General features: G+C 46.5%; 1 protein-coding gene across 1 annotated transcript in view; it reads right to left on the minus strand.

Annotated features, from left to right (window-relative positions):
* The window catches only part of LOC144143490 (uncharacterized), a 90,098-nt gene that overhangs the window by 61,413 nt on the left and 5,042 nt on the right, over nucleotides 1–23,643 (minus strand). The gene's annotated exons all lie outside the window — the stretch shown is intronic.

Consider the following 23,643-nt stretch of genomic DNA (forward strand, 5'->3'; position numbering starts at 1 on the left):
GCTAAAGCTAATACAGTAAAAATTGTGAGAAATACCGGGCTAAAAAAACACGTTTTTAGTAAGGCTACATCTTGAAACTGCATTATGAAAGCATGGATATGGCTTTAAAGTAAAAGATCCTTAATTTGAACTCGAAGGGGACCATAAATTTGTTCGTATTAAGCGGAGTTCGAATTAGCGGGTGGGCACTGGAATGAATAGACATCGTGCCATACTGCGCGGGCAGAACACAACTAAGCCACCTCTGGAATCGTTATCGCCGATTAGGGGCTACTACAGGTTCGTTGGGCACGCTCCGTGATTGCCGGTCCAAAGCAGCGACTGCGGCACAAAGAAAACCGGCTCCGGTGCGCACCGTTGCAGCGAAATAAGCCATCGCAGCAGCAAAGCGAGCGCGCTAAGCTGTTTTTTTTTTCTGTTTCATTGCGTTGCATCTCTAGTAATTTTGATTTGTTTTGGATTTGCAACACATTGTAAACTCTCTGGGCCGACGTCTTCTGCGAGGAGCGAAGGAAACCAAGGAATCCCAGTTTGAATTAACCGTTGCGGATACAGCAGAGTTCGAATTATCGGGCGTTTTCCCCCACTGAAATGTACAGGGCTTTGTCGGGACCAGCGCTTCAGTTCGAATTAACTGTAAATTCCAATAACGAGCTTTTACTGTATTCGACTCTTACTGTTTGGCTACTGTCATGAAAAAAATCAGCATGAATGGCATTGTAGACAAGTGTGGGATGCACTGGGGTTTTTGATGGACTTTGCTTGCCCCCTTTTACTGAAGTCACAATGCCTGAAGCAATGACTCATAACAAACACTTAGTGCAAATATTCGAAGCATTCCAGGCACTCAACTAGCCAGCCATTGCGAGCACACCAGCAATTTCTACAGACGTTAAAAAACTGCCTCATAGTGGAGTGCTGAACTTCAGAACTTGAGGTCCTGAAACTTTTGGTGTAGTAACCATCACAGCAATTCAAATTTGCTAAACAAGGGTGCCTGTTGCCTCATAAGTGGACAATTGTGAATGCCACATTGATGAATCGTGAACATAGTCACTGAATTGTTACCTTTAAGTGTATGGACTGCTAATTAGCCATTCGTTTGCCTGAGAATCGCTTTGTAAAGTGGTTGGGTAAGGCAGGTCATGCAGTGAATGTGTCCGCTGAGGAAGGAATTTGAGCAAAATACTATTACTTGTGTTACCTCCGGTACTTGCAATTGTGTGCTTTTTATGCACGAGCCAGGAGAGACTACCCCTTACCCCAGGATCTTGTTCTCGGGCCAAACTGTGGAGGAATCTGCAGCCGTGACTGTGCAGTTCGAAGAGCTCCAGCTGACGGCTACGGACATAGTGGAGGGGTCCGCTTTGGTTTTGGCGGTCAAGTGGATTTTCAACATCCAGTATGCCCCAAAGGCAAAGCGGACCTGTCTGCTTTTTAAGATGATGCTCGGCCTACCACCGACAGAACAGATGGTTTTGGTTATAAAAGCAGCGACTGCAATACAGGTGGAACGACGTGTGTGAGGAAAGCAGTGATGTCAAAATAAAGCATGAAATGCAGTGTGAAAACGATTTGTTTATTTTTCTTGGCTAAGCACAAACGACAGCTTTTTTCAAAAGACGCTTTGCTATGTTTACTTGTGAAGTAATTTTACTGTATTTCAGTTTGGAAACTAGAAGGAAAGAGGGCTGACACTAATGCTGTTGTGGATGCTAAAGTGTAGTCTTGTAAAAGGTAACATCGCGCTGCCTCTGAATAGTAGAGTTTAGCAACTTGCACGTAGTGCGTAAATCTTCTTTCAAAGGAATACATTAGTTCTGACAAAGAGTAAGCTAGCTCTGCATGAGGAGGCATTGTGGAAATCTGGTTGAAAGAATCCAATGATTCTTATAAGAATAAGCTAACCCTTCCTGTTGAAGTATTGCAAAATTCTGATTGGTGGAATAAGGTAATTCTGAGGGGTGTAAGTTAACCTTCTTGGCAGAGGTGTAGCAAGATTCTGGTTAAGAATTGTATAACTCCCTGACTAGAGGAATTACTCGACCCGTGGTGAGGGAATGGCCGGACGCGGTTCCCGCAACTCCTGTGAGAATACCTCGACCCCCACCCCGCGAGAGCCCGGCGACTCCCTTGTGAAGCGTAAGGCTACTCTGCTAAAGAGGGAGTTGCCTGATGTTGAAAAAGGGAATCGTATATGGGACAAGGATTTCAATTCCTTTTTGGAATTGGTGGTACTCATTTACTTCTTAGAGTGTACCGGAATTAGCCTGACACTGAGTTGAAGGCTAAGAGACCGCCTCCTGACAGGGCCATGTGCGCTGCGCTGAAAGCGAGCCCGGCGAGTCACATGATGCACTGCAAGAGGGTGTGGATCGGATGTAGTCATATGAAGATCAAATTGCGGATGACGGCGAAACCGCTCCAGGAGAATAGTGAAGTATTGCTTTGAAAGTACAAACACACACAGCAGCCTCCACAGTTCCCATTATAAGAGCCGACGCAAGCTTTGCCGAAGAGAGGGCAGGAAACAGGAGTCCGATGGCCGTCGTCCATTGCAACACCCTCCCCAGGTCCCGATATAAAAGCCGACGCACGCTCCGCAAGAAAGAGGGCGGTAAAGGAGGGATCAAACAGACGCCTTCAGATGCAGAAACAAGCCCGAGCGTGGCACGGCTGGAACCAGATCCTTCTGCTTTGACAACGGCCGTGAGTCAGTCTTCGGCCCGCTGAGCGCCCGCTTGGCTCCGACTTCGCTATACGCCTCGAGCGCGGCCTGTAGGGGCGCCACTGAAATCCCCCTAGCGGCCCGTTTCAAAAGCAGGCGCGGGAGTCCCTGGCCCGCTCCCCCCTGTCGCCGTTGCTTTTGGGGCTCGTTCAAGACAGCGATTTACCGTTTGTCCGCGTTCGAAATACCGAATAACATGGAGCAGGCACTCTGTTTGCAAGCGTGGTGTGTTCACGAGAGTATAAACGTGTATGACACGATCTTAGTGAGATCTATATGAGCGCCGGGCGTGTGTCACAGACCGGCGTCCCGAAGCCAGCATTCGCATGCAGCTGATTGCAATTCCGCTGCCCTGAAATTTAGTGGCAGTGTCTCCGTAAGCAGTGTTTCCTCCGATGGTCATGTTGCGGCCATACAACACTATGATGTAAATCGACTTTGTGCACTTACAAAATCCAGCGGAGCACTCATACCTGACAGCACGCAAGTTACGCCTGCCAATATCACATATCAGATATTGATCAGTACCATGAACAAGCCAATGCGGCATAAATTTCACAAACATTGTACCAAAGAAGTACGACGGATAATGCAAACTTACACTCCGGAGCTCGACCGCACACGACGACAAATTTAATGCTGGGTCGTCTTGTCCCGAGGTGAGCGCTCGCAAAGGTTCATCTGTTACATTTATCTTCCACGAGAAGCGCATGGGCTTATAGAGTAATCCGCGTCCGTGACCAAACTCTTATTCGAAACATCGCCATATGACACAGGGAGACTGCAGAATCTAGCATAAACCGAAATCAGAGACCCTTATCAGATACGACACTCTTCCAACGAGCCCGTGTGTACGAGATTTCTGCGCTTGTTAAGGATCTCCAGGTGGTCAAAATTAATCCGGAGCCCTCCACTACGGCGTGCCTCATCGTCTCCGTTGCGTCGGCGCGTTAAACCCTGCAACCAATCAATCAACTCTTCCAACGACACCTCGTATCGCTTGTGAACTGCCTACCCTGTATTCTTCAAAAAATGCGTCCGCCGAGGGATCAGCCGTTCGTTGAAGGCGAAAAACAAACGAAAGGTGAACACGCAGCTTGTGTGATTACTAAAACGTTCATTCGTTGATTTTGCTCCGCATTTGTTGATTTTGCTCCGCATTCCTGCTCCTCCCCCCCCCCCCCCCTTGTCTAGCGAAATATCTGTGCATTTCTTATCTAGTTGGTCTGGTGAATACTACCTTGCTCAAGCAAACGTCTTGAGCATTTCGGAAGCTGCACTCGGTTTTTTTTTTCATTCCCGTACGACTATTCTATTTATTCCTGACTTGCAGACCATTCATTTTCGTGTGGTTTCATTAACATATACCTTGGTTCTTACTATAAGGCATGAGTGGGCACATATCTGACAATGCACAGCCTTTGAGTGTACTTAACATTTTCGCGTGGCTTATATTCCCATAAAAGGCACAAGTTTTTGTTTTATCACATCCCCGAAACATATTTTTCTACGACGTACATATTCGAAGCAAAGCCGCATTTGTTGTCTGCGCTGCAAACAAACCAACCTCTTACAGGTCTAAACGAGGCGACAATAAATAGACAATAAATATCAGGTCTAAACGAGGCGACAATAAATAGAATTCACTTGTGCTGACGTGTTCGAAGGTGACAGCGGTGATATGCTGCTGCCGTCGCCGACGGCCGCAAGAGCGGCCAAGAAGAGCGCAGCTCTACCAAGACGCAGCTGTTTTTTTTTTAAGTGCCCTAAACGTGCAGTTAGCTTACAGACGTCACCATAGCAAGTTATTTAGTGTGCGGAAAGGCAAAGATAAGCGAAACAGAACCAAAACACTGCATGACCACCTATCAGCCACGCAGCCCTAATCCTGCAAACGCCGCGGAGAAGCGGCGGCAGGCGGCGCAGCGATCGCGAATCTCGAGGCGTATACCTGTGGACGCTAGGAACAAGGTAGCTTCACCGTCATACACAGAACTTCCCCTATATTGCGCAAAACCTTGCCGGTGTAGCACGCGCGCGCAGGACAACGACGAAGCACTTTGCGTGTAATCATAACGCGACGCGAACTGGGCAATGAGCACAGTCTCATATAACAACATGACGCGCTTTTGGGGGGCGCTGCTGAGCACGAGGTCACGGGTTCGATTCCCGGCCGCTTTTCTGATGGAGGCGAAAAGCAAAAACGCCCGTGTGCACGAGATTTCGGCGCACGTTAAAGATCCCCAGGTGGTCAAAATTAATCCGGAGCCCTCCACTACGGCGCGCCTCATCGCCTGCGTTGCGTCGGCGCGTTAAACCCGACAATCAATCAATCAGCTTTTGGGGGGATCGAATATCGAAGCAAACCACAATGTACACAGTCTCAACCTGGAAAGTAACATGATTTTGGAGGATGGAATATAGACGCAAACTGGACAATATGAACAGCCCCAAGCGGCACACCCGGAAAATTTTCTGGTTGTATTACTCTGCGGAAATATAAGCAACTGGCTCAAGGCTTTGTCTTTTTCAACAGCAATCCCAAGTAAGGCTAATTCCGAAAAAATCCCCCGTCGTAAGAGAAGCGTCCAAGACGAAGTTCCAAAGGAAAGTCATAACTCCGAATCAAACGGTAAAAAAAGTGCTCTTTGAAACATGGTCTGAATTGTAACCAAAAGCAAGATATACCCGGAACTAAGAGCAATGCAAATACCGTTAAAGGAAAGCAATCTCTAAGAAACCTTCAGCATATCGGTGGATTATAAACTGACGAGTTATTTCAGTTTATGTACCGAATTTCATAGCGCAGCCTTCGGCTAGTTTACGAGCGATGAGATTCTCATAATAAAAATGTCATTCAGCTTTAGTCAAGTCCTCAACCCTCATTCCATGTAATGAACCCGTGTATGTTTACTGAAGAATCTTCTGAAAATGAGCGCAAATGTTCAGTGAAACGTTTTAGTTAATAACTAATGTGTATGGTAAAGATCTTCGTACAGTAGCACGCGGTGGTAAACCGCAGTGGCTCCCTGTTTGAGGCGTTGGGCTGCTGAGCCCGATGACGCGGGCTCGATTGCGGCCGCTGCTGGCGCTTTTGAGATGGAAGCGAAAAGTAAAAATGCCCGTGTGCCTAGATTTCGACCCAATGGAAACATCCTAAGATGATCAACCTTAATCTGGTGTCTTCCACTACGGCGTGCCCTATATCCCAGCAGTGGTTACACGCGTTAAACCCCATTATTCGAATTCATTTGAGATGGTAAAAAAATGAAGTTGACACTAACGCGCAAGACTTCGAAGTAGCGAAGCTGTATGCAACCTTTACGCCAATCACGATGCTTTCAGCCACGATTGCCGCAATTTTTTTCTTCTTCGCTGCTGCGGCTACCTTTAATCCATCATTGTTGCTATATGTGTGAGCTTCCTCCATTTTTTCGAAGTAATAATCACTGGACATCACCTGGGAGAGGCGTACGCTATGACGTGGCTTTCTCGTTGCGAGCAACTTTAGGCACGATTACGGCGAACGCTGGATATTCGTTTTGGGCTAATCCTAGCCTATCTTCGTAAGTGGGTATATCCATGACTTCACTAAAGTGCGCCGGGGACGCTGGGCGGTCTCCGGGAGGAACGCACACACGAGCGCTAAGCATTTTCATGGTTTTTTAAACTGTGGGGCATTCGCCGCGAGTCCCGCGCTTGCGTGTGCGTGCGCTCGGCAATTTATTGGTATTTTGATTCGGACACAAAAAATACGTTTTTTTAAACAGCTTTTCTGTTAAAGCTAATGAGCACGTTGGTGCACACATTGGTGCACGCTGTTAATACGTGCGCATTGGTGCATGCAAAGGCGTACATGGCCACAATAGAAACGCAATGACCGCAAAACGAAAGCGAGAACCCTTATACCAAAATTAAAACGCAATGACCAAATAAACACGCTAAACAGTCCATCAACCAAAACGAAACCCTTTCATTTCGCTGAGCTTTAACCGAATGCAATTGTTTGTTATACTGCATATTTTACTTCAAGCTTGGGCGACTATCGGGGATGTCTATGTTCTTTTAGGGTTTCCCACTTTTCAGCACAGCCCACCACACGCTGCATACCCTTGTCGGGCTAGAAGGAGCACTTTCCAACGAGAGCGAGGCAACGTGACAATATAATATACGTAGTTCGAAGTAAGTTTTAAATTTCTCACTTAATTTCGCCCCAGGATTATCCAACACTATATCTTAATTTAAAAACCTAATTGTAACGTTAATGTAACGCCGCATTCCAATTTTCAAAGTGTAACTGGAACTCGTTCCTTTCGCAATAAAGGAACTTGTAACGGGACCTCGTTTCAAAATTGGGAAAGAACGAGGAACGAGCTGTCGTTCCTATTTTTGGGTAACATGTACAACACTGGCGATTATCCAGCTAGCGAAGCTAAGTGTTGTATTAGCAAGATTACGGATAGGCCACACACATGTCACACACTCCAACCTGCTTACTCGATCCCGCATACCCGTGTGCAGCAGGGGTGCAAAACGTCTATCCGTAATTTCACATACTCATTCAGTGCAAGGCACTTAACACAACCCTACGCAAACACCCCCACTACTATAGACACAACATATTCCACAACACCCATCGCACTTTTTGGAAGACTATTCCACGTTCTCCATTAAATGGGTTTTTTAGTTCCTCCCCGACGCCAAATTGTGTACACGTCACTTTTTATATATTCTGACAACTTGGCCCTTTAAACCCGTCATCTCGGCGGTCGTTTGTTTGACTTGGCGTTCTTTTTACTGAAATGTTTTTGTAGATACTGTAACTTAAACCATTCTCACAAAATAACTACTTTTGGTGCCATTTTCCCTTGATGGAATTTCGCCATAAAAGTCTGATCATTATCGTCCTCATTGTTCCTACAGCGGTTCCTTATTATTTGCTAAAATGTGTAGTGGTTATAGTAGCTGACTTTTATTTCAAGAGTGCTTGTCACATTTTTGTGATGCACATAATGTGGGTTTACACATTTTTGTCCGGTCCACTACGCAAGTAGAACTGCTATAACGAATCTGCCTTTTCTCTTTCTGCCGCTGATCCGCAGCACAATACGGAACCGTGATATGCTGGGGATCAGAGGGAGATCAGAGGGAGGACCAGATGCATAACCAAGCAAGAATGCCCTGATATCCTTCTTTTTAATATACTCCGCTTTTGTGTCGTCACATCATATAATTTTGCATAATTTTGCCGCGCCTGTTGTACGTAAGGCGCTTGTGAGTTACACGTAAAAATACGGCTGAGAATATAGCAAAAGCGTTCTCCAATTTCTGAATTGCCAATTATTTATCGGCATGCAGGTTAATTGTTGAAAGGCTACCAAGCCTTGTACTACTGTTTTCAACGCCTGGCTTAGAATAAAGTTGTTACAATACGGCAGGTTGCTTCGTTTTCACCTTTCTCTCCCTTTCTGGACATCAGCATGTCACGGGTTTTGAGACCCAGTGCTTCCATTTTTTCAGTTTCATTCTTTTTAAGGGCAAAGCCCTTGAGGAGCTCGTAATGTCCGTGCCGATGTCTGGCGATGTTCGTGCGCAAAGGGCTTTACGTGCGCATAGAGTTCCTGTATATGCTCCCTACGGGAGCAAGAGTTGCGCCTTTGATTTCCATTCGCCGCTCACGACCCTATTCGCTGATCACCGTCACGTGCCCAAAAAGCATCCACGCACCGCAGAGAAGCCGGCGATGCGGCTGCAACGCCGCTGCTGCCCTCTGCTGTCGGCGTCTTTCGTACATTTTGCGCCGCTGCCATGTCGCATTCGTAGTTCGTAGCGCGAGAGCGACAAGCCGCAACACGCTAGTACATGAAGAGTATCTTTTTTGCACAACTTCAGTACGCGGTCATGCGAGTCAGCGCGAAGAGCGTCAGCTTCTAATGTAAGCATTCGAACAAAAGGAACAGTCAGCTGCTAATAACCGACAACAGCGAAAATGGAAGACCAAAACAAATTCTAGGCCTTCAGGGCTGTCGGCTTTGTCAGAAGGCATCACGATTCCCGGTAATCATATGTCAGGTAAAACAGTTTTTGCAACCTTGCCGAACGCTCGAACGCGTTTTGTCACATCACTTTACGTTGTCAAGGCATGAAAGTTTGCCGACATGCACTATAGACTGCAAAAACTGTAGGTTGAGTTCCAAATAACCCAGTGTGTATATACGCGCGTGCTGATTCTATACCAGGCATCTAACCAGTATGGAGGTTTATTGAGCAAAACGAGTCACGTCTTCGTTAAATTCATAGAAACACATTGATGTTTGTTAAGACGTGGAGGGATATTTCGGAACATTTTGCACAGCCATATCTTCCCGATATTCGGATATGCGTTATAGGAAAACTGCACTCAAGAGGAGGAGGAGGGGAAAACTTTGTTTAACAATTAAATCGATCTGGTTAGTGGGCCGGGTCCTCAGTCCAGGACAAGAGAGTAAAAGTAATTTTCTTCAAATCATAGAACGCCATCCCGAGTAGAATAGGATTTGTTCTTCGCGCTTGGATGGGTTGAAACTTGCCGTGTGGCAAGAGAGAGACCTGCAATTTTTGAATACCCTTATACACTGCATGCTTCACCCCTCCCCAGGCTAACCAGATCGATTTAATTGTTAAAGTTTTCCCCTCCTCCCCTTACTCCTCCTCCTCCTCCTCTTTAGTGCAGTTTTCCTATAGCGCATATCCGAATATCGGAAATATATGGCTGTGCAAAATGTTCCGAAATATCCCTCCAGGTCTTAACAAACATATATGTGTTACTACAAATTTAACGAAGACGTGACTCGTTTTGCTCAATAAACCTCCATACTGGCTAGATGCCTGGTCACATCACTTTACGTACCCGCCGCGGTGGCTCAGTGGGTAAGGCGTTGCGCTGCTGAGCACGAGGTCGCGGGTTCGATTCCCGGCCGCGGCGGCCGCTTTTCTGATGGAGGCGAAGAGCAAAAACGCCCGTGTGCACGAGATTTCGGCGCACGTTAAAGATCCCCAGGTGGTCAAAATTAATCCGGAGCCCTCCACTACGGCACGCCTCATCGCCTGCGTTGCGTCGGCGCGTTAAACTCCACAATCAATCAATCAATCAATCAATCAATCAATCACATCACTTTACGTTGTCAAGGCATGAAAGTTTGCCGACTTGCACTATAGACTGCAAAAACTGTACGTTGAGTTCCAAATAACCCAGTGTGTATATACGCGCGTGCTAATTCTATACCAGGCATCTAACCAGTATGGAGGTTTATTGAGCAAAACGAGTCACGTCTTCGTTAAATTTATAGTAACACATGTATGTTTGTTAAGACCTGGAGGGATATTTCGGAACATTTTGCACAGCCATATCTTCCCGATATTCGGATATGCGTTATAGGAAAACACCCCTAATAATAAAGCAAAGCGCGCGTTACAGAAAAAAAAAAGCAGCGACGTCGGGGCGCGCTCACGCTCCCCTCGCGCGGTGCGCACGACTCCTTCAAGCCCGGCGGTTGGCTTTCCCACGCTGCTTTGGATGCTCGGCGGTCAAGATGGCGGTCCTATGCGCAACTCTGCTCCCATAGGGAGCATATACAGGAACTCTAGGCTGGAGCACCTCGGGGGAAAGCAGCGATAAATTTCACTTCACTTCATAACGAAGAAACACAAAGTGAGCAAAGAACGAACTGTGGCTCTCACAAACGCTGAGCGAACGGAATTTTCCCGGTAGGTCGCCGGCGGCGGCCGCGGCTCGCTCCGCCAATCTCGGCGCGACGTAAGCGCCGCTGCGGCCGGGTACGAGTTAAGGCCGCCTCCGACGGCGGATTTTTCAAACTGGCGTAATCTAAAAACATTTGTCGTAGCGACTGCGCTGGTTAGCAAGTGTAGCGAGGCAGCGACATACTCAGTGCCTTAAAAATTTGTCCGTTCTATTTGCCCAAATCTGGCCGCCGCAGTTGTAAACAAGTACGCAACATTGTCCATGGGCTCAAGAAAAATGACGTAACTTCCTCCACACTTTTCGCAATGCATTGGGATGCTAGGGGCCTCTCCTGAGTATTCTTTCCTCCATGCACAGAGTTATATAAATCATGGCAAAGGCTGCTGCACCCCGGGGATCCTTTCCCCCGGGGTGCTCCAGCCTCGCCCGATCGCGGCTGGCTGGAGCGCCCCACGGAAGTGACGTCACGTGTTTTTTGTTATTATTTCTTGGATTTGGTCGTCGTTGTTGATCGCCGAAACGCCGAAACTAGTACGAAGTACCATGCCGGCCGTGCAAAGCGGCCGTGCCGGCACTCATGTTTAGGTTGGCTGTGCTTTTCATTGTTTACGATGAAAAGCACGCGCTTTTTGTACGCGCCGTAAGCGCAGGCTGATAACTCTCCTCCTTGGTACATCGGCTGTCGTTCAGTGTTGCATTATCTACGGCACACCTGCGGGCAAGGCAAAACCACTCCGAGTGGAGGATTCGGAGGATTGTGTTGCACGTTTAAATTCGCCGGCTTTTGTAACCGCGCTTATTTCTTTCTTTTTATTTTGGAAGGTGTGTGCGCGCCCCATCTCACGCCGTCAGGTTTGATCTGCTGTGGCTCAACAGGGAAGAATGGGTCTGTGTCCTCAAACGTGGGCACTGGCTGAAGACTCTGCCGGCAAAGGTCTAAACGTGTTGCACGAAGGCTGCTTTTGCGCTCCCATTTAGATCATAGAATCTGTGGCTTTTGTGGGGAGAAGATTAGGCCGAAGGAATACCTTTGAAGGCCCCCATTTGACAAGAGTTCTCTTGGGTCTAGATTACTGGTGCCCATGCAGTTGTGGGGAGAAGATTAGGCCGAAGGAATACCTTTGAAGGCCCCCATTTGACAAGAGTTCTCTTGGGTCTAGATTACTGGTGCCCATGCAGTGCACTTGATCTTCCACTCTGGTGCAGAGTACGCGCCGCTGAACACCAGCGTTTTTGCGCAGCAGCCTGAAATGGTGCATAAAAAGACCAGCAGGTGCCTTATTTTGGGAAGTGAAATCAGCACAGCTGGGACAAAAGAGGCCTGAATTATATTGGATGTGACAAAAAGATGTTTGGAGTAAACGCGTGTTAATATGCCTCTTTTCGTCGTGCCTACAACTCTGTATATTTGGTCATGTTGTACCAACTTTTCCGAGCTTCCAAAGTTACAAGGTACACTGCAGTGCTACAAGTACTGATCACAAAGTGTCAAAAAATTTGGCTTCTGGCACAAGCACAACTTTTTGCCACCCTTGGTAGTGATGGCCTGGAAAGAATCACGCCGAAGCAGGAAGCACCGACCAATCCAGGAGATACACCGTACTTCATTTCACCAATTTCACACACCGTAGTAAAAATTGTGCTGGTAACCAGCGCTGTACCACGCGCTGGTAAGGGCAGCAAATGTAGCGCCAACAATAGTCTCCCACATAAACTGTGCCCACAGCTCCTGTCAACACCAAATTGATAAAAGCGTTGTTGCACATAATTTATATACAAACGTCATATAAGTAGTGCGCATGTTGCTTCTGGTCGCAGCAGCTGTCCAACAGCCTACCACTGCAAGTGATGAAGAACCGGCCAACCATGTGACGTTTGTTGTCCAAAAAGAAAGAAGCATACAGGCCTTCGTTTTCTGACAAGCAGACTGGATGCTTATCACGCTGAAGTTACCCCGCAGTCAGAGCTGTACGTGTGTGCGCATCCGTTTACGCGTATACGTGCTGCCACGTGCACCTGCAGCTGGCAGCACGTGGCAGCAAGGTTCCATTCTGCAAGGTGCCGGTTTAGCGCCGTAGCGATAGGATTTGTAATGCCCCTGGCGCTGTGGGTATTAGATAAATAAATAAATAAATAAGTACACCAGTCCATATAGCGGTGGCCCCGCCGACGCCACGTATATGTACGGTCAGTTTTCGCGTTTGATGTTACACCTTCGTCTTTAAAACTGGCGAAACTTACACTAAGTGACGCAAGGCGAGCTGGAGGATTTCTTTTTAGATCCTCCTGAAGCCCTGAATGACACACCACCACGTATTGCGAAATTTGTTTATTTACGTGTTCCGTCGTCGCTTCTCACTGTGGCAGTAGTAGTCATCGTCATATCCATCTTCCGCATGCATGACTGGCTGACCCGGATTGCTTTGTCTGCAGCTAGGCTTTCCCATTCCTCCTAAAGTGAAATGCGTCGGCACGCGGTAGAACCGGCTTCGCGAGCTGGGCGTCTGCGAGGTCTTGTGCTCATCCTTGTGGCGCAGACGTACGTGACTGTTTCCCTGGTATTTCTGGAGCGTCGACTCGATGTGTCCGTCGTTGCGCACGAGGCAATAAAGTGTCGGAGAGCAAGATCAACCGGAACGAGTCGGCCCACGCCGCGGCGCGCGCGCTATCCCTCCGCGCCGACGGCGACGACGAGGCCTCGCGACTCTGGTATAGCGCCAAAGACAGACTAGTCGGATACAACGAGATCACGAAGGCGTACCGCCTGGCTCGAAGGAATCTCCCTCCACCCAGCGAAAAGCTGGACAGAGCCCAGGCAGTTACATTCCGACAACTGCAAACGAGGACCGTTCCGACGCCGCACAGGATGTATCCCGATGCCTACCCAGACAGCAAGTGCAAGGTCTGCCGAAGGGAGACGGCCACGCTAACGCACATGCTGTGGGACTGCAAGACACCCGGACGAAGCTAACTCAGGACTCCTACCGCCGCGGCTAGAAGCGGCGCTGGCATCATACAACCAAGAAGACCAACTCTGGGCCGTCCAGCAGGTCCGAGAGGCAATGGCGAGGCAGGCCCCAGAGGACCCCGATGGGGGACCGTAAAGGGACGGCCCAGCCGTCCCCTCGAGGATGATGTAGGCCCGATCGACGAGCGCTAGCGTCTCGACGTCAGCGTTAGTTCTGCAGGCTTAATAAAAGTTTATTCAATCCAATCCCTGGTATTTTTCCGAGCACCACGGTCAAGCCAGGTTGATGCCGCACGCTCATCGCAAAACGCGTGCACACGAGCACGGTAAGCGGCGGGAGTAACTATGACATGATATTTTCTTATGACGCCGCACACATTACGGTTAGCAACGTATGGCGGCTGGTCGTCATTATTATTCATTTTATAATGGGCACAATAGCAGCATTGTCGTAAAAAAGAACTGCAGCTAAATTATAAATCCTAATTGTTGTATGCTAGCAGGGTTCGTACAGAATATTTGACTGAAAATTCAAGGACTTTTCAAGGATTTCAAGGATGAAAATGGGCGAAATTCAAGGAGTGTTAGCAGAATTTTATTTGCTTAGAAGACTTATAAAAGCAGCGCAGTTTTCGCATGGATTTCTTTTTCTACAGAAGCTATCTCCAGCTCCTTTTCTTTAGCAGTTCGACGGAAGCTGTTTGCCTTGACTAAGTAGGTGAGGTCGTTTTTCGCTTCAGCTTCTTCCGAAAAACGGTCCGCGGATTCCAGCAGGCACTTGAGTTTTTTGAAGCTTTGACCTCCTCCCTAGCATCTTATCGAGCTCTTGCTCGAGCTCTTTTCTCTTTGAAGTTGCCTGCCGTGACAGTGCTTGTTTATTTTGTTCGTCTAGGTATGCAGCATATATACCTATGCCGGGCTTGGCGCACTGACGCCTTCAACTCTTTTGAAATTGGAACGTTCAGCAGGTCACCATGGTTTTTCACAGCCTCGCAGATAACTCGTTGAGAAATATACGACAGCTCTGCCAAATTCTCGACCGCAACCTGCTTGTTGATGCTGAAGCCTCTTTCCACTGAGGCATGGCTCAGGAGGAGAAGTTTCATCACAGCCCATAACTGCGAGAAAGAAGCGTCGTGCTTCAGCAGCCGCACGAAAAAAAACTGTCAAGACGTTCATGATCTTTTTCATATTTTTGTAGTTCATGCCGTTTTTCTAGGCAAAACTGAATATACTGTGTGCACACAATGTCTCGTTTGTGCTCAGAGACAAGCTTGTTGTCGATTAGGCAGTTAAGCACAATTTTTAGCTTTCCAAGGCACGTGTCTGTCTTGGACATCTCTGTGGGGTCGAAACATGACAACCCACGAACGACAGGGTACCTCAGAGCCTCAGAGGACTCGCATTTGTTGCCAGACGACGCAGGCACTGCCAGTTTCGAAACTGAAACTTGCTGCTATTGCTCTTCTGTCAAGGCTACTTGTTCTCGCAGTCATTCCTCAGTAAACGAGTTTTTGAAATCAGTGCGACTTACGAAAATATGTCGTTCATTTGCTTTACTGAAACAAAGTCCACTAAATTTTCAAAGATTACAAGGAGCTCACTCATATTTAAGGAGTTTCAAGGGCCCTTGAATTAATGTTATCAAATTCAAGGATATTCAAGGATTTCAAGGGTCTGTGCGAACCCTGTGCTAGTGACATGTTGCAAGAAAATCGCAAATGTAATAGTTATATCCCTTCGCTCACCAGCTGTACAAGTTGTACCTGCCCCATGAACCTTCAAATACTGATTAGTCTCATGGCCAACACATGAGCCATACATGCCCAACTGTTCCCAAAAGGACTAAGCAAACACACAACCTCCAAGAAAACACATCCGCAAGGTCCGCACAGGACCCAGAGGCAAGAATTCAAGGATATTTAAGGACTTTCAAGGCCCTGCCAAGGCATTTTCAAGGGTGCAGGGAAGCACATGTACTAACGTTTCTCTGCTTTCTCTGCTATTTTCACGTGATAAATGTTCGCTTCTTCATATCTCAAAAAATGGCCTCGAGAAAAATCCCTTTGGCACAGCTCCACGCTTTGGAAGTGGACAAGTTTACCCCTGTTGAAGAACCTAGGCGAGGACCGCAGGGCGTGAGTGATTCTTTTTAATGGCGGATGAAACTGCACAATGACGATGATAGCACTATCAGGAAGCAGCTGCTAATGGCCACCTCTTCTTCCTTTCTGATTTTTCCAACAACCCCCACTGAGGGATCTTTACAAAAGCCATACCATCTTGTATTTTTTAGAGCTCTGGAAATGCTGTTAATGCAAAGTATCGATTAGCAAGGGACATACCCTGATATCCCCTGCCATTCTCATTCCACCAATTTCTGTGTTCAATAACGGAGGGGAGGGAGGATTGACAACTCCACTGGCTCTGCCAGCAAGCCCAGCAACACATCCGTCAAAATAAAATATTCCAGTAAAGCTTAGGAGCTAGATGCACTCTGTTATAACATTCAGAGTTTTGCTCATCTGTGCTAATTTCTATCACTCTGGAGTGCCAGCACCGTTCGTTCTTGAAACGTAGTGGGGCGTAGCTAAGGGGGGCATAGCAACAAGAAGATATGTAAAATGAATAACCGGGTGAGGTAATGCAGAAAGCAGTATTGAAAATTGGGAGGGGACCTATGCGAATTTCTGCCTCTTCGGATGCAGGTATTTCATTCCGTACGAGCCCTTGTATAAAGCAGCCCACCTGTGCTCCTGAGCTAACTTTAAATAGAAAAATCGGTACAGAGCAGCACTACTGCACCACCAAGCTGGCTGTATATTGTAGAAAGCATACTTTGGATGGGGAGTGTGCAGGCCCACACTGATATGAGCCCCGAAAACCCAGTCACGTAATCGTGTCTCCTCTTTCTTGCTGAAGAAATCAAGTGTTTTCAAGAAGGAAAAAATTCAAAAAGTCCAGGCTTTCAAGGCTCTTGAAAACTTAATTTTCAATTTCAAGGGTTTTCAAGGACCTGTACGAACCCTGCATCCGGCATTGGGAAGAAACATTTAAAATTGGCTCACTTTATTTGACCAACAACCAGTACATTTTGCTTTAATAGCCCACAAAAGACCATCGCCAGCACTGCATTATGGCTGAAGAACTTTTCTGCAGTTGGCTTTGGCAACAAGCAGAATGCACCATTATGAACTGGAAACACATATGACAAGCCAAAGTTTTTACTAGCCCATTGGTTGCACTGGGTGTCAAGAGATAAAAAGGAACAACCAGCAAAAATGCTTTAATGTATGCACAATGATCAAACATTAATTCAGAGTGTAGAAAAACATCCTTTCCAGCATGTTCGGCTGATCAACCCATTTGTGACAGCTTTATCGAAGTGAAGGCAAGAACGAGTCCGTGGCAGGATTTCGATGTGGGCTTTAAGAACTGTAGGCTGTCTGCAGTCATAATTACTATTGTGCGCCAAACACCCTAGTACACTGAGTGCAGTGAACTTCAGCAATGAAAGTAGTCATAAGAAATTTTTATCGTATGGTGACCGTTGCAAATCCTAGTAAACCGTTACAAGCACCTGGCATGCTGGCAAGAGAGAGGTAGAGATAGTAAAAGATTTTTGAAAGGAGAAGAGGCCAGCCTGAGAAACTGAACTTGGGCCTGCTACTTAAATCCCACTGGGGCAAGGAAGGTACTGAATACTGAGGGTATGAGAAATGACAGTGAAATCAACCAATGAATTTTGTACACTTAAAGCATGTATGGGGCGCAGAAACAGACTAATCACTGCATAATTCGAATAACTTATTTACCGACCATAAAAAAAGTTCCGCAGTTTGTGAAATTTCACCGCATAGACCCAAGTGTCCTGACAGGACAAGCAGCGATTTGACAGCTCGATCTTGCTTCTTCGTGTCAGCCCACGTGCCAAAAATCTTTCGTTCAGACCGAGGGTAAGCATTCAAGCGTAGTAAGGCTGCTTCAAGGTCTTTTCACCCACTAGTATACCTTGGTCAAAAACTATGCAAATGATCAATTGTCTCTGTACAGCCTTACACAGAAGGCAGTCTGGGCTGTCCTCGCGTCCGATTGTGTGCAGATACTTTCAGGTCAATGCTACTTTAAGCCGCAGCCTGTGTAACAAGGTTTCATTGACTTCTGTGAAGTTGAGGGGCAAGAGCGAGCCAGAACCTTTGCTCGGGATCAGTCTTGGGGAGCTGTTCCTGTCAATTCTGTGGGTCAGACCAATGCAAGGCAGCAGCTTGTGCACGGGCTCTGTAGAGTATTGCGTTGCTATCTTGTCTTATGATGTGTGTAGCCAAAACAGTGTATATCCTTTAGCCGGCACAAGGCAGCATTTCCTTCACAGAAAATTAGTTCTATAATTGTAATTACACTAGCTAGTTTCTAATAATTTTTTCAAAGAGCACGACTACAAAGTGTAACAAAGGGAAGGGACAGTAACGACTTCCAGCTAGTGTCTTGTTTGAAACGTATGACCCATATAAATACCATGCGCTTTATAACATCAACATAGCAAAAACAGCACGACGCCATGCTGCAACTTTTCTGCTACGACCCCCATGAGCACTGCCAGCTTTCATGTCCGCAACCTCTTTAAACTCAGTTTTCCCTTGAGAACATGATTTTAGTGCTAAAGATGACAGACACACTTTACTGGTGCTTGCATCTATCAATCAAACACCAGTCAGTTAATTTGAAATGATACAGGGTAAACTTGGAAGCTGGCACAACTCGGTGGGATGGGAGTGGCAACAAAAATCTGTGCACAATACAGCCCTGTTGTGGCATTTTTCAGCACGGCGACAGTTGTCACACCGCCCTTGTTAACCTATATTCGAATCTCCTGATACTATGGACAGACTTGTTGCATTGGTGGCACACTGGAATTACCACTGTGTTGAACCATGGAGCCTGCCAGTTGCCATTCAAGTATGCGAGTCTGCCGATGGAAATTTTTTCTGGCGACTGTGAATTATTCATGAATTATTTCCTGCTGGCACAGCCATTCCATTCCACGCAGACAGACAAAATTCGCACAGGCCGCATGCAACAGGCATGTGTTTGTGTTGTTGTGTGGGAAGCAGGTTTGCTAACGGGTACCAGTCGGCTGCGCAGTAGCACCCAATGTATGCTTAGATGCAGATATACCTAGCGGGTCCACCTTGGTTCATTCCACGGAGGCAAAAGCAACGCTTTCTCATGTTTCTCTAATGGTGCTTTTCAATGGCCTCAACTATGCATTGCATTAAACAACGAGACAGAGAAATATTTTATGGATTTGCGAGCAGAAGGATGTTAGGGCTTCCACCCCGTGAGAGCCGTTCTTAGTCCAAATGCACTGAAACCCACAAGCGCCGTCAAAGTCGCCCACCCCCGGACTTTCACTAGCGCCTTCACCATCGCTACAGTTATATCTGGATTTTTTTAATTATTAGTAACGATTAATTATTAACAGTGACTCTACACGGCTAGTCAGTGAGTGGAAGTGGTTTGGTTTGTTGGGTAAAAATCAGAACAGACTGCTTTCACCATATGTTGTGAAGTGGGCGTGACAGTGACCCTGGTTTGGTTTGTTGGGTAAAAACAAGAACAGACTGCTTTCACCATATGTTGTGAAGTGGGCGTGACAGTGACCCTGGCTCGTCAGTGAGCAGAAGTGGTTTTGCTGGTTGGGTAAAAATCAAGCATGACTGCGTTGAGGGGCAGACGAAGAGTGTGGAGCACGTCAGACATACTTTTAGCCTGTGCGATCAGTGTGCGTGCTTTGTGCCATTGAGAAATTTAGCAGGTATATCCCGTGTATTGTTTTTTACAAGTTTGTCCGACATAACTTTATACACAGCGTTAAATCATTCATTCCTTTTAAGGGGGGACACTGGTCTTAAAACAACTTCTTTTATTTTCAAGTAAACTCTGTGAAACTTGTCAGTCTTGCTGCTTTTTTCCCACTGATTTCAAATATGCCAGTATTTTTTCAGTTGGTCAATTAGTTACCAAGATAATTAGAGATAAGTAGCCATTTTGCCCCAACAATTAACAAAACAGTGTTGCTCACAAAACTGTAATCTTTATATTTTCCATTACTATGAACCCTGCTGAATTCAATCTTGGAAACAGTTTTTTGATGCACCGCTTGGAACTAATTTTACGGCTCATTAAACTTCGGTAGCACCAGTGGCAAGGAACCATTTTCAGTGCCCATTTCAAACACCGAAGTTTAATGAGCTGTAAAATTAGTTCCAAGCGATGCATCAAAAAACTGTTTCCAAGATTGCATTCAGCAGGGTTCATAGTAATGGAAAATATAAAGATTACAGTTTTGTGACCAACACTGTTTTGTTAATTGTGGGGACAAAAATGGCTAATTATCTCTAATTATCTTGGGAACTAATTGACCAACTGAAAAAATACTGGCATATTTGAAATCAGTGGGAAAAAAGCAGCAAGACTGACAAGTTTCACAGAGTTCACTTGAAAATTAAAAGAAATTGTTTTAAGACCAGTGTCCCCCCTTAAAAGCAACACGAAGCCAGCAGGTGAGATAGAAAAAGGTATGCTAGTAATACTAAAGGAAATTCAGGCTATTAGCAATGGTTCAGAACGACATGCAAACAATCTTTGCTAGCATGCACAGTAGCTGACGAAATACTGCAGGGTAACAGTAGCACATGCACATGTGATTGCAAAGAGGGTTATGGCATGTACAGGTAAGTGTGTAAGGTTGATTTAGTGCTAATATGCTGCGTGCACACGTAAATAAAAACACCCTGCAAAAAAGATGAACAAGGCAACTGAGGTTAGATCAAATAGAAACAACTACTTCGCAGAGTCACCTAGATGGTATGCTTAGAATGTAGATATAACAGTTCAACACAGCACGTAGCATCTGTTATTGCTGAAGCCACTGACGCATCACCTAGCCTGTCATAAATGGGAACGATCACGTACGTTTGGGGACATCATAAATTTTGGAGCACACGAACACAACACACACGGAAAATGCCACAGTAACTCACGACAGATATCCGGCGCATTTTTTGGCCACGCTTGTAACGACAGGGATCACGGCAAGTTGAAGCGAACGAACGAAAACTCTGTCACTGCGACGCACCATTGCTAGCTGATGGGGCTCTAGATTATTCACGTATACACTCCTGCAGCGACACGAATCTGGACACTTGCAAGGCGAGTACGGAGCAGTATCAAAGTATTTGCCTCGCGTTGTGATACCGACACAACACCGTGTATAACAATGACTGTGATGATAGCATCGATGACTGCGGCGCCACAGCTTCACACAAACAAACCTCTGGAAAATTATGACGCACCACACACATCGGTCACGTTTTGACTGCACATTTTGAGGCAACATTTGGTTCTGATACGTACGTATTTGATATGAAAACATTGCGCTCTGCGCAAGCGCTGACCACCACTTCGCGTTGCTGCCACGAATAGTCATCGGACTTTTGAAGACTGTGAATTACTGCAGAAGATACAAGCGCGGTGACACAGGCTTGGAGCTGAACACCTCATATGAAACGAAAATACAGCGCAGCACCGCACCACTCGTGAGCGACTCCACACAACGCCGACGCTCGTAACATTCTTGCTTGCCTCGGCCGGCCAACGGAACAAACTAAGCCCGTACTAGAGTGAACTCTACCCGTACGTATGCCAATACGGGGCCAAAATTCGCTCTTCGATGGAATTCGGCCTCTTCTCCATGCCGCTCTTCCGTAGGTCATCCGTAAAACCCGTGGTAAATCTATAAGAAGTGTTTTGTTTACACAACTTCTTCTACGCGAGTGTCAAAAACAATAACAAACTCGAGTTTCGCAGAGAAAAATATAATGCAAACATCTACAAAGCATGTCTATGACGTCGCGGTTACTAGGTGACGTCATATTAAAAGACAATAAACTCAGGCTAAAAATAAATCTTGATATTGTAATATTAGTGTGTCACTGCCGAAAATATATGCAATACTGTTGAATTAATTGCAGTGTAATGCAATTACGCAATTTTTTTGTTGACGTACGTCACTTTCGTGGGGCGCAGCAGCCAGTTCGGGGGGAATCGGCTCGGAAGCCCCGGGTTGCAGCAGACGCAGCCATTACGAAATCCTCTGTACACAGATGGCACTTGGCAAAAAAACTGAACAGAAAAAAAAAAAAAAAAAAAAGCAAAGCCAGAACGTTGGTTCAATTTTTTCGCTGTTGGCAGCGCGCTGTCTCTCTTTGGCGGTCAAGGCTAAGGTGCCGATCGTGCACCATGGTTGTAAATGTTTATTGTTATGTTACTGCTTCATTCGTTGCAATCAGACTGGCTCCAGGACGATTTGCATTGCGCGAAATAAGTTGCAACGAAGTTGCATGCTGGTAATGGCATGCACCACACTGTTCTGTGACGTGCATGCGCTTGGCTAGGTGGGATAACCACGTTCCCGCAGATGCGTTAAGCCTACCTCCAGACCTGTCAAGTTTTACGATTTTATCGTAAAGTGCCCGACTTTCAGCACATTTTTACGGGTATCGTAATGACAACTATATTTTTACGATTTTTTAAGTTTTGCGCCGAAAACTTGGCAAAGTTGGTCCATACAATCCAATCTACTGGCTGCATCTCGCCATTTCACAAAGTCATGCTGGCAACACTGTATCGGCTTTTTTTTTTTTTGCTTGGTTGCACTTGTGGTTGCGCATTTGAGCAGCGACAGCCCGTTTCAAAGGGCACAGCCACCATCACCATCAGAGCCAAAGCCGAAGACTATTCGAAATGTGCTTGCTTTTCTTTGTTTCCCCGTGTGCTTCGTGTGGTGCGTTATGTGCGTTTTTTTTTTTGCTGTGCTGACCAACGTTAAGTACAAGTCTTCACCCACCCAAAGAGATGATGAAGACCTAGTAATTGGAAGCCAGACCACGCAGAGCTTGTAAAGCCTGAAGAAAGAAGTGGAAGAGGAGTTTTTACATGAATCAGAAGATTCTTCGTGCCGGCAACAGAGTGAGGTACATGATCTTGAGGTACATGATCTTGAAATTTCCACTGAAGTGTGACCTGTTGAAGAGTGCAGAAGTGGAGAGGCTTGCTTCCATTGAACATGCCAGGTTTCTGATATCAAGTATCTAGTCAACCGCTTCCCAGTGCTTGTACCAGTTCAAGAGGGGCAAGGTATCAATCCTACTCTGGACGACAATCGGGCAGAGTTTGCCCGTCTTCAGTTGGAAGAACTACCCGCTGAAGTAACAAAGCAGGAGCGGATCGACAAGCAGTGGTGTGCGGTCTCCGATCTGCGGGGAGTGGATGGCACTTTGAAGTATGCTAAACTTGCGAAAGTTATGTTGGGGGTCTTGACACTCCCGCATAGCAATGCAGAGTGTGAAAGAGCTTTCAGCAAAGTCAGAAAGGCACACACAGTTCCGTGCCTGCATGTCCGAAAAAACAGTTGAGCATTTGATTGTTGCAAGATGTGCCAAGGCAGCAACGGCCTCTGTGCTAGTTCAGCCCTCCACTTCCAAGAATTAATTCTTAGAACATTTTGTCCGTCTTTTGTGATATGTTTGCTATGTATTTTATCAAGCGAGTTTTTGAGGAATAAAATGGCATTTTAGTATTGTGTATGCAATTTTAGTATTTCTTGGCATCTTCTGTAGTACTTGGAGAAGTGTGGAGTTGGCAGGTCTGCTACCTCCGCCTCGGCACCGTTCTCGCAATAAGTCGTCGTCAGACAAGCAGAAAAGCGTATTCCAGGCGCTTTTAATGCTGCTCGTTCTTCCTTTCGGTTATCGATAGACATATTTACTTTATTTTTACCCCGTCCGGGGCTTTTGCCGGTCCTTGCGTAGACGAGTACATGAGCCGTTGCACTGTGATGAGTGTGCCGAGCAGACGACCCACGGCGCCCAGCCAATAAGATTGCGCCCTACGGTCACGTGCAGAGCCCATTGTGCAGCGCGTTCTGTCTCTTTTCTAACCTGGTTTTACTGGCAACCAACAGACAAAACGAAACTGTTCTGGGGGGGAATTGAAAGTGAAAAGACGACCTTCCAAATCAGACCAAGATGGACGCCATAGCGCCTGTAGAACCCGAGCGGCGAGTCAACAAAAAAGTGCTATTTTCGCGTCGAATCTAGGCCGATTTTAGCGATTGTCGGTTCTATAAATTGATACTACAGCTCA

The sequence above is a fragment of the Haemaphysalis longicornis genome, unplaced genomic scaffold (genome assembly GCF_048455015.1).
Source record: "Haemaphysalis longicornis isolate Haplotype H1 unplaced genomic scaffold, Haemaphysalis longicornis Haplotype H1 scaffold_1, whole genome shotgun sequence".
Taxonomy (NCBI): Eukaryota; Metazoa; Arthropoda; class Arachnida; order Ixodida; family Ixodidae; genus Haemaphysalis; species Haemaphysalis longicornis.